The following is a 16042-nucleotide window of genomic DNA, read 5'->3' on the forward strand; positions in this document are numbered from 1 at the left end:
ATATTAAATTATACAGCAGTAGTACTGTACATATTTATCATGTGACCTAAACTGGATAATAACAGATACATTTTCTTCATTGCATTACGTTAATGGCATTTGGCAGACGCTCTTATCCAGAGCGACGTACAGTTTATTAGACTAAGCAGGAGATAATCCTCACCTGGAGCAATTTGGGGTTAAGGGCCTTGCTCAAGGGCCCAACGGCTGTGCGGATCTTATTGTGGCTACACCGGGGATCGAACCACCGACCTTGCTTGTGCCAGTCATGTACCTTAACCACTAAAAAAAAAGATTGACTAAAGCTCCCATGAGTCCCAAGCATTTATTTATGCTGTGTTTATAGCACATTCTATATTTTATCATACAGAATTATTATTAACATCTTTACTCTTGAATTATGAACAATAAATATTAACAATAATATGCCTGTCAAAAACATGATCATTTATTTAGTTACTTCTACTTCATTCCAAGTAGAAGTAAAAATTGATAGTTGCCATAGTATGCAATAGTATTAGATACAATAAAATACTTTGTGGCAAATTACATTTTTGAGAGAGAAAGTTAAATTTTTGATTCCAACTTTGGAATCGGTCCCTGCCCAGGTGGAAACTCAGATGCACAGAAAGCCTGTGAGCAAGGGAAAGAGCATCTGTGAGTTAGCTTAGGTGCAGGCCACACTGTAATGGGGAAAGCCACAAGGACCTCCACAGGTAATGCTGAGCATACCTACATACTGTATATTGCCGACCCTGAAGTATAGTACAGGACTTAAAAGGCTTGGTTACTCAGACAGTCAGCTGTTTGGTTACTGTTGCTTACAAACATTTACATTCCAACCTGAACCATTGCTTCAGTCAGTAAAAAATTCAAAAATATTCCAGAATAATGGCATTGATGGTTCCCTCTTGAAATAAGGTTATGGCATAATCTGTCCCATTCACATTGTTACAAGTGTAATCATAGTGTTGCAAATCCAGTGACATCACTTGACGTGTTTGGCCTGACTTTCTAGCCTGTGTTACCCAGAAGGTAACAGGCACTCCACCCTTGAACGCAGAGACTGTTTTATGGTCGGCCACCCATCCAAGCGATCCCATGACAGGAAAATACGGTAACGTTAGCATACAAATATCACAGAACTTAACTTGGCTAGCCTGAGCGATATGACAGCTAGGACAGCTGTCAGACCTGTCAGAGCTGCTAAAAAGCTGTTAGCTTCGGCTGCCTCGTCCTCCACTATCTGTCTCGCTCGCTCACGTAATTCGTCCTCTGTAAATTCCGGCTCAAAATTGTGAGGTTGTATTTATTCATCAAAATCGAAAAGCTTGTCCTCAGGGCACGGCTCCACTGCAGCCATCAACGTTAGCAATCGCCATCAGCCATCGTACGCTCATCGGACGGAACAAATCCATTGTGACAGCGGTTCTACTGTAGGCATCGCGTCAGGTTTGATGGCAGTGTCAAAGTTAGAGAATCGCCGAGGTTCATTCCCATATAGTGAATTTAGTTGTTCTGCTTTTTCTTATTTAACTCCATACAAATTATAAAGTGGGCGGCTATTCACGTCGGCTATGTTATCACAGTCTGCAATTTAGCTAAATTAGCTGGTTACAACTGAACCAGAGCATCGTTGCTTAATCTAATGAGTGAAAACATCATAGCTGTTGACATCCAATGTAAAATGAGCAAGCAAAACACAACAGTAGGATGTCAGATTTATTGATGATGGCGATGGCTGCAATGGAGCCGGTCGAATGTCAAAATGATGGCTGATGGCGATTGCTGATGTTGATGGCTACAGTGGAGCCATGTCGTAACTCGGCGACGTCAGAGCTGTCTGTCATTGTATGCTAAAGTTGCCGTATTTTCCTGGGAGTGTCATGTGATCGCCTGGATGGGAGGCCGTCCATAAACCAGTCTGCGTTCAAGGGTGGAGTTTCAGCGCCCGTAACCTTCTGGGAAACACAGGCTGGAGAGTCCAGTTTTGCCCCATATCTAGGAAACGGCCACGCTGACTGTGGTTTAAAAATCCCTACACACATAATTTAAGCATTTCATCTAAATAAGATTAAGTGAAAAAAGCATGACAGTGCTCCTTTAATGAAACATTGTCTTCACTTTCACTGTTATTACGAAGTTATTACTGTGTTTTTTTCCCAAAGATGTATGTAATTGTCAGTACATTTGTATTTGTTAGTGCCTAGACCTGTTACTGGAGCTGTTGACCATAATAATCCACAGCAAATCTCTTCTAGTAATGCTACTGCAAACAATTTATCCCAAACTACCCTCTGCACCTCTGTGTACTCTGCTTTACAGGGTCTTGTCCCTATTTACTTTTAATAGGGAACCATGCCACTCATTGTGTAATATGTCTTAAAGTACAGGATGGATTTTAATGCTGGTTACTATGGAAACCACACAGAGCCAAACATAGGAAGAAGGGAGAGAAACACGGCCATGCTACTTGATGTTCCTTGTGTTGTCTTGAATGGGTGTGTGTACGCGAATTTGCATGTGTATAGGCCTATGTTTGTGTTTGTGTGTCATAAATGTGAGTAAATGCATTTATTTGTTTGTTTTTTTATGTTGTTGCTTATTCTGACCATTGCACTGAAGATGAAAACTGTACAGTATTTCTGCCTGTTTTCTAATGACATAATGTAATGTAATGGTGTGTGTGTGTGTGTGTGTGTGTGTGTGTGAGGGGGAGAGATAGGTTGGGGGGGTGTCTCATATTTCTGTGAAGGTGTTACGTGGGAGTGCAGGCAGATGGGTGACTGTACTTCTGCGCATGTTTCTCATTTGATTTGTGTGTGTGTGCGTGCATGTGTGTGTGTCATATCTGATTGACTGGCTGTTGCTATGGATGCACAAGTGAGTGTGTAGATATTAGTGTGTAAACTGGACTCATCCCAAATAACAGTATCTCTCCCATTATACCCTTTTATACATGAGATCACATCATCAATTTTTGCACATGGTATATCTGCCCATTTGAGTATTATTTTGGATTGCACTTACAGTCGTTCTTGGTTGCATAGCTTTCTCAATGAGTCATAACAGTGGGATAAGGGAAAGAACAGGACAATGACGAGAGTTTCAAAGGGTACTGGGGCTCCAGGTTGGAGCCCAGGTCACCACAGATGGAAAAGTAATTTGGAAGAAAATTATTTTCAGGCTAATGCATGCTATTGAGAGCGGGCAAAGTGAGGTCAAGTACTGTAGGCCGGCTTGGACTGAACAACCCTCTCACTGTGTGTACGCAGAACCTTCTCAGCAAATATAGAGGGCTACAATTTCCCCTCCCCTCTAAACACAGCTAAGAGGAAAAGGATGTGTATTTTCTCACCATTATGCCGCCAAATATACGAAATATAACTGCCGCAAGAACTTGGCAACCTTCAACATTGGATTCCTCTTTTGATCCGAGGAGTCAATATATTTTCCTTTTAATAATGTTTTCTTGGTAGCCCATGCTGTGGCCATCACACATCATTTTTAACCATCCTACTTTTTGCACATTGTGTCTAAGGTGAGACTTAATAGAAACCTTGCATTGCTGTACCCAGGCAAGCATTTGCTGTGTTTGAGGTTTTAAGCAGTGAAAGGTCATTAGCTTATGAGTGCAGCTACCTGGAAAAGCACTACCTCCTGGCAGGTGATTAGGACTCTGTCTGGCCCAGGCATATATGAACAGATGCTCCATCTCACTGAGCACAATGAATTACTTATAGCCTGCTTTAGCAAACAAGGAATCGCTCAGTGTGGGTTTGTGTAACATTGATATGGACATCTGCTAACGTGACCTTTGAACTCTGTTGCTCTTTTTCTGTCAGGTAACAAAACCCTTATCACTCCTGCCAGAGGCCTGAGCAGCTGATTAAAACCAGCTGCCAATGAAAAGCTCCTTCTGAATAAAGAACATTAACCACCCACCTATGCTCCTTCCCCCGATTTTTTAAAAGTTTTATGTAGACCGCAAACATGTAAAGGGACTCATGGCTTACTCCTTACAAATGCTTGCCAAATCAACTTACAGTATTCCAGACCTTACAGAACAAATTGCATCCAATTAATATTAACCATCGCTGTAGACCTAGAGCAGGACAGAATGGCCTCTCTTTTCACCATGTCCTTGTTTGAAAAGGCACCTTATTCGGGTCTGTTTGTCTGACAAAGCAGCTGGTTAATTTGAGCAGCTGGGTTCCTCTTTCACGTAATCACAGCATGGCATAATTATGTTGCATTTTACATTACATAGTGAATGACAATAAGATACCGCTTCATTAATCTATTTCAGCTGCACTCAGGAATGGTAATATATGCTTAAGTTGTCTTTGAAATGAAAAAAACAAAAAAACAATTAGAAGGTGCTGCTAACCTCTCAGAAATAAAGTGACTGAAGATACATTTTTGTTCTTCAAGGATCAAATTTCCTTAATGTACTTTGAAAGTACAGTAATGTTCTCTTTGGGTACAAATTATTACGTTTTCCAAGCAAACAAGGTACAAATGAATTATATATTGCTAGCTAGGAGTACAATTGTATGTACCTGCCCCAGTTACAAGCACGTAGGGACTTTCCGTACCTTTATTTCTACTTCTAAAAGTACATAGAATAGGCAGGATATCACAGACATTCAATATAAAGCCTGTTGTATGTCAGATGGCCACTTACTTGGATATGTTTGGACCACCACCTTTTCTTGCAGGTACTTATACCTGCTATTCATCTGTTCCCATCTGGAGTGATCAGGATGGTCTCCCCTGGAGACGTGTAAATACACAACTTTCTCAGAGGGAGTCCTTGAAGACACCATTGTTCAGAACCTTATTACATGACCAAACCCAGCGCATCATTTTCAATAAGAGAACAGGAAGATGTTATTGAATTTCACAGTATGCAACAGCAGACAAATAAAGACACACTGCCCTTTGAAAAGAGTCTGGGAGTGCAATCTCTGCAGGAAACATAGCCACATGCAGGCACACACGCACCCACACAAACACATATGTGTGCACGTGCACGCAGACAGTATGCTCAAATGTGTGCACTTGCTCTCTCACACACATACACACACATACGCATACACACAAACAAAGGCACATAATGACTGATTCTATGATGAGCCAGAGAAAACAAATAATTTTTGGTGTCTTGGGAGAGAACAGCGAATCTGAGTAGACAATGGGGTTAAAACAACACAATAGTCCCTGAAAAATACATGTCTTAGAGCTTTTTAGAAAATAAAAGAAATACCAAATAACAGTCAAATGTATTTTTCCCACTACTATGAAAGGAGGTATAATTCATGTTACACTCAATTTTAACATAATATCCCAATGTCTTTGTTGATTATAGACAGTGATTTGATCCAAACTAATTGCTGCAAAGGGAGAAGTTGGCATTTTAAAAAAGGCAGAGGAGTTCAAATTGGATAAAAACTCACAAAGCTCAGTTGGGGGAATTGCCTGTGTATTGTACTGGCTGTACAACTAATGTTTTATGACAAGAACTTTATGACACTTAATTTAAGGGCATCATAAGTAAAACTAGATTAACTTTTGAGTGAAACAGAATAGTAGAAGTTAACTCATTGATTTCACTAGCATTTCAATGTCTGTGCAGTTATGCTCGCAATCATAAATCTACACATGCACATTCAAGGAGTATATACATACTGATCAGCCACAACATTAAAACCACCTGCTTAATTAAGTCAGTTTTTACAAATGCTTTAAACTGTATAAACTTATATTTTCATATCATATATTTAATTATATGATATGTGTACAAGTATTTTTTTTTAAATTAAAATGGAAATCTTGAAAGCATATTGGGCGGAAGGGGGGGGGGGGGGTTATTTGTAATAAAAAGTGATTGTTTTGTTTTTTAAATATCTTGGCTCATGCTGATGTTCACGATCATGTCTATCTTAACAGGTGCTTCGAATAGGTGTTAAGAATAGTAAAGACCACACGCCATATTTAAAAATGCATGAACTATTCCTACACCATGTGTCACCACATACAGTACCATGTAATTCCAATGGAGGGAAGAAGGGTGAAACTGATGTAGATTAGAAGGCATTCATCTTTAAATATGGTGGGTGGTCTTTATTTATTTTTTTATATGTTGTCTTTGGGTTTTTTTTCTTAAGTCCTGGAGCATCTGATAAGATAGAACACCAGTACATACCAAAATATTTAAATAACAAAACAATGCACCCTCCCCCCTCCCTCCCAAAGATTTCCATTTTCATTTAAATATTAAACTTTGGAATGCAATTCACTAATGATTATCTGCTTACATAAATACACATATTTTTTATGTTTTAATCTTTTAATATTGTGGATGATGGGTGTAGTATCTATATAGCCTGCATACTATATGTAGTGTATGTTGACATATGCAGACCATCCAGAGTGGATTAAATGTTTAACCAAAGTAACAGTGCAATGCAAAGGCAACATAAAATGAAATTCTGAAGCAGAATAGCAGTGTGTCACTGCACATAACGTTCATGTGTACCCTGGCACAAAATGTGAAAAATGTAACTGCATCATGGCCGCTCCTCATCTGCTGTAAAGGCATAGAGTGTGAGCTAGATTTCCTTCAAATGCCATTAGAGGCCAAGGTGATTGAGGACATACTCTCCTCCTACACGCATTTCCTTTCTGAAGCCACTGAACTGAAAATAATATCATCATTTTATGAATTACCCTGTAGATGAAGTACTACCTTGACAATGCAAATTTCCCTTCAGAGTCTGCTGTTGCCAATTAATAAGGAAGGAAAAAAAAAACATTTAGCAAGAACTTAAAATGACACAGCATGTTTCAAGAAGCTCAACCAATGGACAGTGGACAGAAATGGAGACTTTCAGCTTTCTGGCCACATGCCCAAGAAACAGTGTGGGAGCAATGCTAACTCAGAGCCCCACAGATGCCACATTGCTCCCTGGGAAAAAGAAAAGTAGGCTTCAGGGCACAGTTCCATATTATACACAATATGACTTTAAATAGTGCTTTGTCTTTTTGTGTATCCAACAGGAGACCTGCAATGAAATTATTAAGTATTATATCCCTGCGAAACAACCCCTTGCAATATGTATTACTGTTGACAGATATATTTAGCTGCTGTCTTTTTTTTTTACTTTGTATTTTTAATGCATTTTTGATTATTAAAACAATCTAACCCTGTTCTAAAGACTGACATATGCATACAAATGCTGTTCCCCCTATACACCACTAGGTAAAATAACCAACTGCATACAAAGGTAATTTGACCTCTTTCATTAACAATGTGTATCTGCCCCCAGAACTGCTCCTCTCTGGATGTTTTTTTGTTTGTTTGTTTTCCGCACCATTTTCTGCAAATTCTAGAGACTGTTGTGCTTTAAATATCACAGGAGATCAGCATTTTCTGAGTTACGCAAACCACCCTGTCTTTCACCAACAATCATGGAAAAAGTTACTTTGATCACATTTCTTCCCCATTCTGACATTTGGTCTGACAAACAGTTGAACCTCCTGGCTATGTCTGCATGCTTGTATGCATTTAATTGCTGCCACATGATTGGCTGATTAAATATTTTCACTTACAAGCTGGTGTACAGGTCTAATAAAGTGCTCACTGAATGTATATAAAGGGACAATGAAGAGTTTTAATCAGCTACAGTTTTAACTGCAGTGTGTGTTTTAACCCTTTCATAGCCATTTAGTGGTAGCGTTGTGCTTTACAGTCAGCATTTCGACTTTATGTATATAGATCCGTTTTACATGTATGTTCTGTTGCCATAATTTCCCCAGGGACTTTTGTTATGAAAATGGGGTTTCGTCTCTTTCCCCGTATGGTGACGTCATCGACGCTTGTGAAATTGACATGCCACCTGTGGGACGAACCCGGCTTTAAAGAGGCAGTCATCAGCTAAAACTAGAGCTGTGGCTTTTGTTTCAAATCCATACCACAAAGATGAGCTGTCATCCGCAGCGCCGGTTGCCGCTGAGCCAACTGCCAAGCAGTCGACAAGGATGACAGAAGCATCGAGATATTTGGAGAACATCGTTGTTGTTGTTTTTTTATTCATCACTCTCTCTCCCTCTCTCTCTCTCTCTCTCTCTCTCTCTCTCTCTCTGTCTGTCATAGGGAGAGAAAGAGAGAGAGAGAGAAGGGTAAAGAGGGCGAGCATTCATGTGATTCTGCTGGCGTGTCAACTGAACACCGTGGTCTTTTTGGAGACCTCATAAAACAAAGCGACTTCAGGACATCTGATATGAACATCGAAGAATCAAACAAAAACGATGTGAGTAGCCTTTATTCGCAATCAAATATTCACTTGACGTGTACAAGTACATTTCAGAAGCTAAAAGGCAGGATACAAATCCATCGTATACAATATTATATAAAGCAGGATCTCGTGTCTCCACATACTGTTCTAAAAGTGTATTTCGGAATGTATTAATGTAAATTGTTGTTAATGCAAGATACACTTTTTGTCCTCTTATTAAAATGCATGCAGATTTACAAGGAACGCGCCGAGGGTCGCGAGAGTTCAGGATATAAGGGATGCTGGACAGAGCAACAGGTAGAATACAGGGGGAGTTTTATCATTTTTTGAAAAGTGGTGAATCTTATTTTTCATTATTGAGCTTTAGTTACTATGCTTGTCGTGATTGTATTGTGTTGCTGTTGTTCTTGTTATTTGTTTGTTTTGTTTTGCTTTCTTTTCAGTTTGTCGTGGGGATAGGCTACTGGTCTTTTCCCTGTTAAGATAGTCTGCTCTCTCTCACACACACACACACACACACACACACACACACACACGTACACACGTACACATGCGTGTAGCCTTTATATACCATAATACCATACATGCATACATACATACATACACAGACTGCATATATAGAGTACCTATGGGGTATTGTATTGTTTTTCATTTGGCGGAAATTGTTTTTAAGTGATTTAAATTAGCCAGCGTTCTTGTTAACTATAGGACGTGATTTATCAGTTTGCATTCAGGCGTCCCAATATTATTTTGTTCTTGCCAAGATGTGATATGCAATGACAGGCTACTATTGGTGATAGGAAATGCGCTCCACAAGGAATGGTCGTGTGCCTGTTTTCGTGTTTAACGGATGACTGTAATTACATTTGAAACACTTGATTACAGTTCTTCCACAATACAATATCAACCCGTTTGACTATATCTTCGAATTTTTGCAGTATTGAATATCGTGCATTTCCCGAAGGCTTCAGGCTTTTTTCCACGGAAGTGTTAACCGCGAGGTCATTTAATGAGGCAGCACTTGAACATTTTTCACGCCACAACGTGAGTTGATGTCACGCGTATATGTGCGAACAGGCCTACTGGTTTGCTAAATCTGTGGGACAAAGCTAAGGAGAGTATCATAGAGCTTTCTCCCGTGTTTCTTAAGTAATAACCTATATTATGTTGTATATTATCCTCACGGATGATAAGTTATAGGCCCACGCTTTCGGGGTCAGCTAGCTCTTGAATTAATTCAATATTATAATATCTTATATTCATCTTATAATAGTTGCATTTTGAAGATCGGTCCGAGTTACTTACGCAATCCCCTGGATGAGCCCATTGTTTGTATGGTACTAGCTCAATTTTATTTTCAATAGCCACCACAACCTTGTGGTATAAGATCAACACTTCAGTCGGGAAACACGTTTTGGCAATAGTCGTTCCTTTTTCAGCGTCCCGTGCATTTAAGCCACATCTAAACCAATTTCCCATGCCAGGCCAAGAAATTTAAAAAGAGCGCATATTTAAAGAATATCTGACACGTTTTTTTCTTTAAATCTTTCAACATTTTTCATCAGAATCCGTACCGAAACGGTTTCAGCACCACATGTGTGAACAGCTCCAACAGCTCCAAATCCAAAAATGCCAGAGAAACCCAATCTCCGTGGTAATTATTTTCAACCCCGATTTGGTAATCTGCTGTTGGCCTATAGTTGTCTGGGGAATTTCATTAGATAAGATCATATTAATGATTTATTCGGAAGCAGATACAACAACGCTGGGGCTCCCACCTACGCTTTTCTAAAACCCGATGCATCCAAACAAATGAGATCTACCCACCACGGATGTCCTCGAAGCAATGCTTTTCCAAAACTGCTGTTGTATTTATTTTACATACTTATTTGACATTATTTATTCTATAAAATTATGTTTTATAAGAGGAAAATGTCTAGGTGCGTTCTACTGAAACCAGTAGCTGTATGAGAATAATCACTTTAGTAAATGCAGTTGTGGTTTTATTGGTAGAAATAGTGCAGAAATAGCTCTACTTCGTAAAAATGATCTTAACACATGGGATAAGCTTTGCTTAAAAGCCTCCTTTAGTGCAAGTTCCTTCATGCTATGTTTATATATTTTTACTATATGCAGACAATTCAATTTATTTGAATCGATCCTCACTTGAGTAAATGAGTCTATATGATATGCTTCAAGAAAGTAACCCACTGTAAATGTTAGTGAAAGAAAGGTTTCCTTTGTCCTTTGCACTCGATACAAATGTAATGATTAACTTAAAGTGTCCATTGTTCTGCAGAGAATATACAATTATGCTTTTTGTATATCATATCCAATTGAACTGAAAAAATGGCATCATAAACCTGCTACAGAAACAAGGTAATTACTATCATTGTTACTGTTGTGTTTATGTCTCAGTGATTGTGTAGGTAAGGGTTATAGGTTGCCTCTAAAGCAGTTTGTCTACATAATGACTTTGTGAAAGTCTTCCAAAAATGTATGGTCGTTTAGAACAGTGAGATGTGTGTATATGTAATTAGTATAGTTTTATAGTCTCATTTTGGCCAGCTCCTATTTTTCACTGGATCACAGGTACACTATATACCTAAAACAAGGAGTGTGGACTATTTGAAGGTTGCTAAGAAAATAGCTTACTAAATTCCCACGGCAAAAAAACAAAAGAAAGGTCATATCATAGAGCAGATCTAGTTTGTTTTGCAGCATTGATATGCTTTATTGTAACAAGGAAACTATTGATTGTAAAAAAATAAAAAATAAATAAAAAACAGCATGTGAGAGAAGAGAGAATGCAAAGAGAACATTTGAATGTGTGGGAGGTAGAGCTGAAACGCTCCAGAACAGCACGGTGTGAGTTTGTGTCTCACGCCTAACCTTGGAAAAGGCAATCTGCTTTTGAAGGAGCAGCTCTTTTTGAAGACGGTGTAGCGCCACGGGGCGTTGTGGGCAGCATCAGAACGTGACGGTGCGCGTGTGAAAACAGAGGCGTTTAGAGGTGCATTTGAAGTGCAATCACAATCAGCGGCTCCGTTGGCTGAGGCCGGCCCGTCCCTGGAGCTCAGCGGGGTACCGCGGCGCAGTGTTTGATCTGGTCTTTCATAAGGGCCCAGGGGTGAGCCGGGCACATCAGAGGAGGGAGGACGTGGTGCCTGAAGCCCCTGTGGAGTGCCAGGAGAGCCGGGGTCATCACGTCTGTCCAGGGAGCGCCTGTGCTCCAGTGCATCTGTTGACACTGCTCTCAGAAGAAATGAGCAGGCACTGACACTCCGACAGATAGGGATCGGCTCAACTAGAACTCCGCGCTCTGCCTCCAAACTTATATTTTAAAAGGAAGAGGGGTGGTCTCTGATGAAATAGGAAACCTGTTTGTCTGTTCTTTTTCCAAATCTGGAACAGCTATTCTTTTGTTGTTTTGTCAGAATTGTGCGCCTGCTCGTATGAAAGCAGGTGCTTTTCTCATAAAGCAAGATTTCAGTTGAGTTCACAGCCTCAGCTGAGGAGCTGACTCTCTCGCACCTCTCCTGTATATAGAGAATACGCGTTGAGTGGGATGAGAATGGCAAACACAGAGCAGCACCACATATCTCAGACGTAAACTACAATCACACACGGTTTGAATGGTGAAGCACATGCAATTACGGTTAGATTTGTTGGTGTGATTATAAAACATTCATCTGAAATCGCTTTTCTCCAGCTCAATGAAGTATTCTTTCTTATTATGTGGATTATATAGCCACAGCAGGTGTACTTATTGGACTAATGCAACCGACTTTCCAACACAGCTTTTTGTGTGATTGTGTGGTGAACTGAAATATCTACAGAGAATGACCATTCAAATCAGTAGTAATCCACACAGAAGCTTGTATCAGGGTTGGCAGTTGAAGATTTCTGTAACTCAATAGCACATAATTGGTCTGTTGTTAGGCCTTGTCAATCAAATGTGGATGGGCAACCAATAACATCCTCCTCAAACACTGTGTCCACTGTATTCTACAATATTGCCCTCCCTGTAGCAGAATGTCTTTATTGAGGTGTGTGTCGGTCCTGGGGTCATTTTTGCTGCCATTTTGCAGGACTACCTCAATGGGACAGAGGTTGTGAAAATTTTGTGTGTGTTCAATCATTCCACCTTCTACTTCCATTTACAATTAATTAATCAATTCTACTTCTGATCCAGTCCACAGTGCATAATATACATTATGCAATCCTTACTTGTTTAGCCAACAGTAATTTATTTACTTACTCAAACATAGTTTTGGACGAACAATAGCTTTGAATAAGAATTTGGGAGAGAGCTGTCTATACTGCTGTATAGTTCCTTTGTCACTATAGGAGACATATAATGCAGCAGCAGGTGTTGCCTGGCAGGGTATGTTTTCATACAGGCACTGTGAAGACACTGCTAAACAGAATAAAAGTGGGCTGGATTTGAACAGGGGAGATCGCTGCTATGTCCACAGACTGAAAGTTCTGTATACATTGAGTATACATCGTAGACATTTGCTTTTAAAGCTGTTAATTTATCTCTTTAATAATATACCTTCTTAAACAACTCTGCTAAGGAAATGTTCAAACCGGTCAGATGTGTTTTAACCCAACACAGTCACACAGAAAAAAATGACAAGGAGCAACAACAGTTTCAGACTGGATATTTAAATAGATTTTTTCAGAACAACCATAGGACCTATGATATACTTATAGAAAACAAGTTTTGTGCATTTCAGCTGGTGTTGGTCCATCTCCAGTTTCAAGGTTGGGGAAGGAATATCAAAGGAGCAGTTGCAAAGAAGCATGCATATCTTGTCTGAGATGAAAGATTCTGTACCCATGGTACACTGTAAGTATATTCATCACCATCTGTGCGTGAATGTTTTTTGTCTGTTTTCCTTTTTCGCTCTCAGATGGGATTGTGTCACAACTAAGTAACTCCAGTTATTTATCACGTATGATTGAATCAAATTTTTGATTCTCATATTTCACCTTATGTGAATCACACAAAAATAACACCCTGCCATTTGATTGCCACTCTATATGGGTTTACACTGCCAGCCAATTCCAGCTTTGGTTGCCTTGGTTATAACAACCCGACAAGAAGTGGCTCAAACAATCAAACATGTGCAGTGTCCAGGTGTTTTCTGTTGGTTGCTATGGTTGCTGTTTGAATGAGTACACAGTTACACAAAGATGGTGGTAAAACTGATAAGAAGCCAAAGAAAAAGTGTTAAATGAGTTTGTGTGGAAGGAGCAAAGCAAATGTAAACTGATGGAGTTAGGGGGGCGATGGTGGGGAGGGGAAGTTGAGTGGAGAGAGAGATAGAGAGATAGAGAGAGGGGGGTGAAGGGAGGGCTGTGAGCCAGACGGACTATCGCAGACTCAGCCTCAGATCTGAGCCCAGCGAGGGGCCTGAGTCACCAGGCCATCCAGGCACACAGCCACGTCCTCTCTGCTTCCCTGCTGCTCTCACCCACACCACCACAGGAAACACCCAACCTGGGAGGTCAATCCCCATGCAGTCAGACAGCCATGTCCTCTCTCCTCTCCTGCTGCTCTCACCCACATCACCACAGGAAACACCCAACCTGGGAGGTCAATCCCCATGCAGTCAGACAGCCATGTCCTCTCTCCTCTCCTGCTGCTCTCACCCACATCACCACAGGAAACACCCAGCCTGGGAGGTCAATCCCCATGCAGGCGGACAGATATCTCCTCTCTGTTTCCCTGCTGCTCTCTCCCACACCACCACAGGAAACACCCAGGCTGGGAGGTCAATCCCCGTGCAGACAGACAGCATTCATAATGGAAGCCATCTCATTCAGTCTAATGGGATGCATGCTGACTCTTAGCCGGTGGTAGGGGTGAGAGCAGATGAGTGTTTAGCACGCTCCATATGGGCTCAATTAAAGATGGTTTCGGAGGTATGCAGTCATACCTTCGAATGGCTTGTATCCCGAGATTACCATTTTCTCTTTTTTTTACATTCTTAATCATCTCCAATTCTCACCCCAATTCCTCTTCTTCCATAGTCCTTTCTCAAAATTCTAAAGGTGTTTTAGTACTTGTAGGCATGTGTGGATGAAGCATCTGGGCATGTTAGCATGCACTACTAGCATGTTTGTCTTGCATTGAGCTGAATGCGTTTCATTTGATTTGCCCACTAACTGACATAAATAAAATGTTTACAGTCTATAATGTATTTTTGGTATAGAGGCATTTAGATTAGGTACTGTAGTAATGCAGTTTTGCCATTTTCAGCACCGGGTGTGTTTGAACAAACATGTAAACACATTTGTATTTGCATGTAGCATTTATGGAGGCATTTGTAGTAGTTACCTAACATTACCTAAGCACAGCCCATCTATCTTGCATTTATCTTTGCAAGCCATTATCTTTGAAAACATGTTGCATAGAAGGTAAGTTTAAAGGAAGTTTAATGTCTTTAGAAAACCTGGATAGGCACAGCCTACTGTTAATGGCATGTATGCTATATCCCTTACGTACAGTATAGTTATGATGCAGGGGAGTACTTATTGTACATCAGAGGATTTTTGTCACTTTGACAGGTGTGAAGAGAAATGAGCGAAGGGGTGCAGGACAAATTTCCACCCCCACATCCCTCCAGTTTCAGCAGGGAGAAATGAAAGGCAATTCCCCCCAGGACTCAGAGGAGGGAACATGCTTGGGTAATTAAGCGCTGCTGTGCACAGCCCCAGTCACAGCAATTACCACAAATCATACACTCTCACCAGCTCTAATTATTGAAAATCTGTCTACTTTGTTGACAGACAAGACTAGTTTTCCCTATAGCACACTTACAACAATAACAATGATATGCTATTACTGTACATACATTACCTACTTAGCCGAAATTGATATCTGTACTAAAGCTGTTTTAGAAGGACAATAGAAAAGTAATTTCACTCATTGAAATACATATAGAAGGTATATACTGTAGGCCATTGACAGGCGAAAATACAAAGCTACTGTTATATGGCACCTTTGTCTCATATCATCTTTCATTACTTCTGCTTGTCTGATGATACACATACCAATGATTCAACCATTTCTCAGATCTAATTGAAGTCAATTATGGGGCTTAAAATTGTAGGCCTTAAATACAGTCTCCTCAGTGTGGAAGTGGTCACCTGGGCCTTGATGGGTTATCCAGGGGACAGAACAGCTCAGCGTTTCATTCCCTCTGCCCTGTTCTCTCCTGATACCAGTCTTTAAATGTGAAATCAATGGGAGCAGATCGAACCAGCAATATCTTGTCTTGTTCCTAGAGACCGGGGAAGAGGTCAGTCCCTTTGGTTTCTGTAAGTCACACTCTTAATCAGCTCTGCTCAGCGTATGGGTGCCCAGGGAGAGCCAAACCTAATGAATTAAGGGGATGAATGAACAGCCATTTAAGGTACATCCACCGTGTTCCCTGGGGTCAGGCTGATTCAGTGAGAACCCAATCGAGTTAGACAGTAAAGGCAGTGAGCCACCTTAAGGGCACAGTTATTCTCACTGTTGACGATTGGATTAAAAACCACATGCATCCTTGTTTGCTTCCCCTCGTGTGGACAGGAATATGAGTTTAACACCTGAATGTTTTGCCATGGGGCATCTATTTTGTTTATTTATTTTTAATCGCCTTTAATTACCTTTGGGCTACAAGCCTAGCTTCACAAGCCTAGCTCCTTAATCACTGTAACATGCTTGTGCCAAAAATGTGGGGAAG

General features: G+C 40.4%; 1 protein-coding gene across 2 annotated transcripts in view; it reads left to right on the forward strand.

Annotated features, from left to right (window-relative positions):
• The first annotated feature begins 8202 nt into the window (after nt 1-8202).
• kif7 (kinesin family member 7) overlaps nt 8203-16042 on the forward strand; it is a 32233-nt gene continuing 24393 nt past the window's right edge. Inside the window, exons 1-3 of one of the 2 annotated variants that reach the window (XM_061245281.1) lie at nt 8203-8315; nt 13043-13155; nt 14880-14999. The gene's annotated coding sequence lies outside the window, so the exon portion shown is untranslated. Of the gene's footprint in view, nt 8316-8577; nt 8598-13042; nt 13156-14879; nt 15000-16042 lie in introns of those variants that run through there. The other variant, XM_061245280.1, reaches the window with a different exon arrangement.

The sequence above is a fragment of the Conger conger genome, chromosome 6 (assembly GCF_963514075.1).
Source record: "Conger conger chromosome 6, fConCon1.1, whole genome shotgun sequence".
NCBI lineage: Eukaryota > Metazoa > Chordata > Actinopteri > Anguilliformes > Congridae > Conger > Conger conger.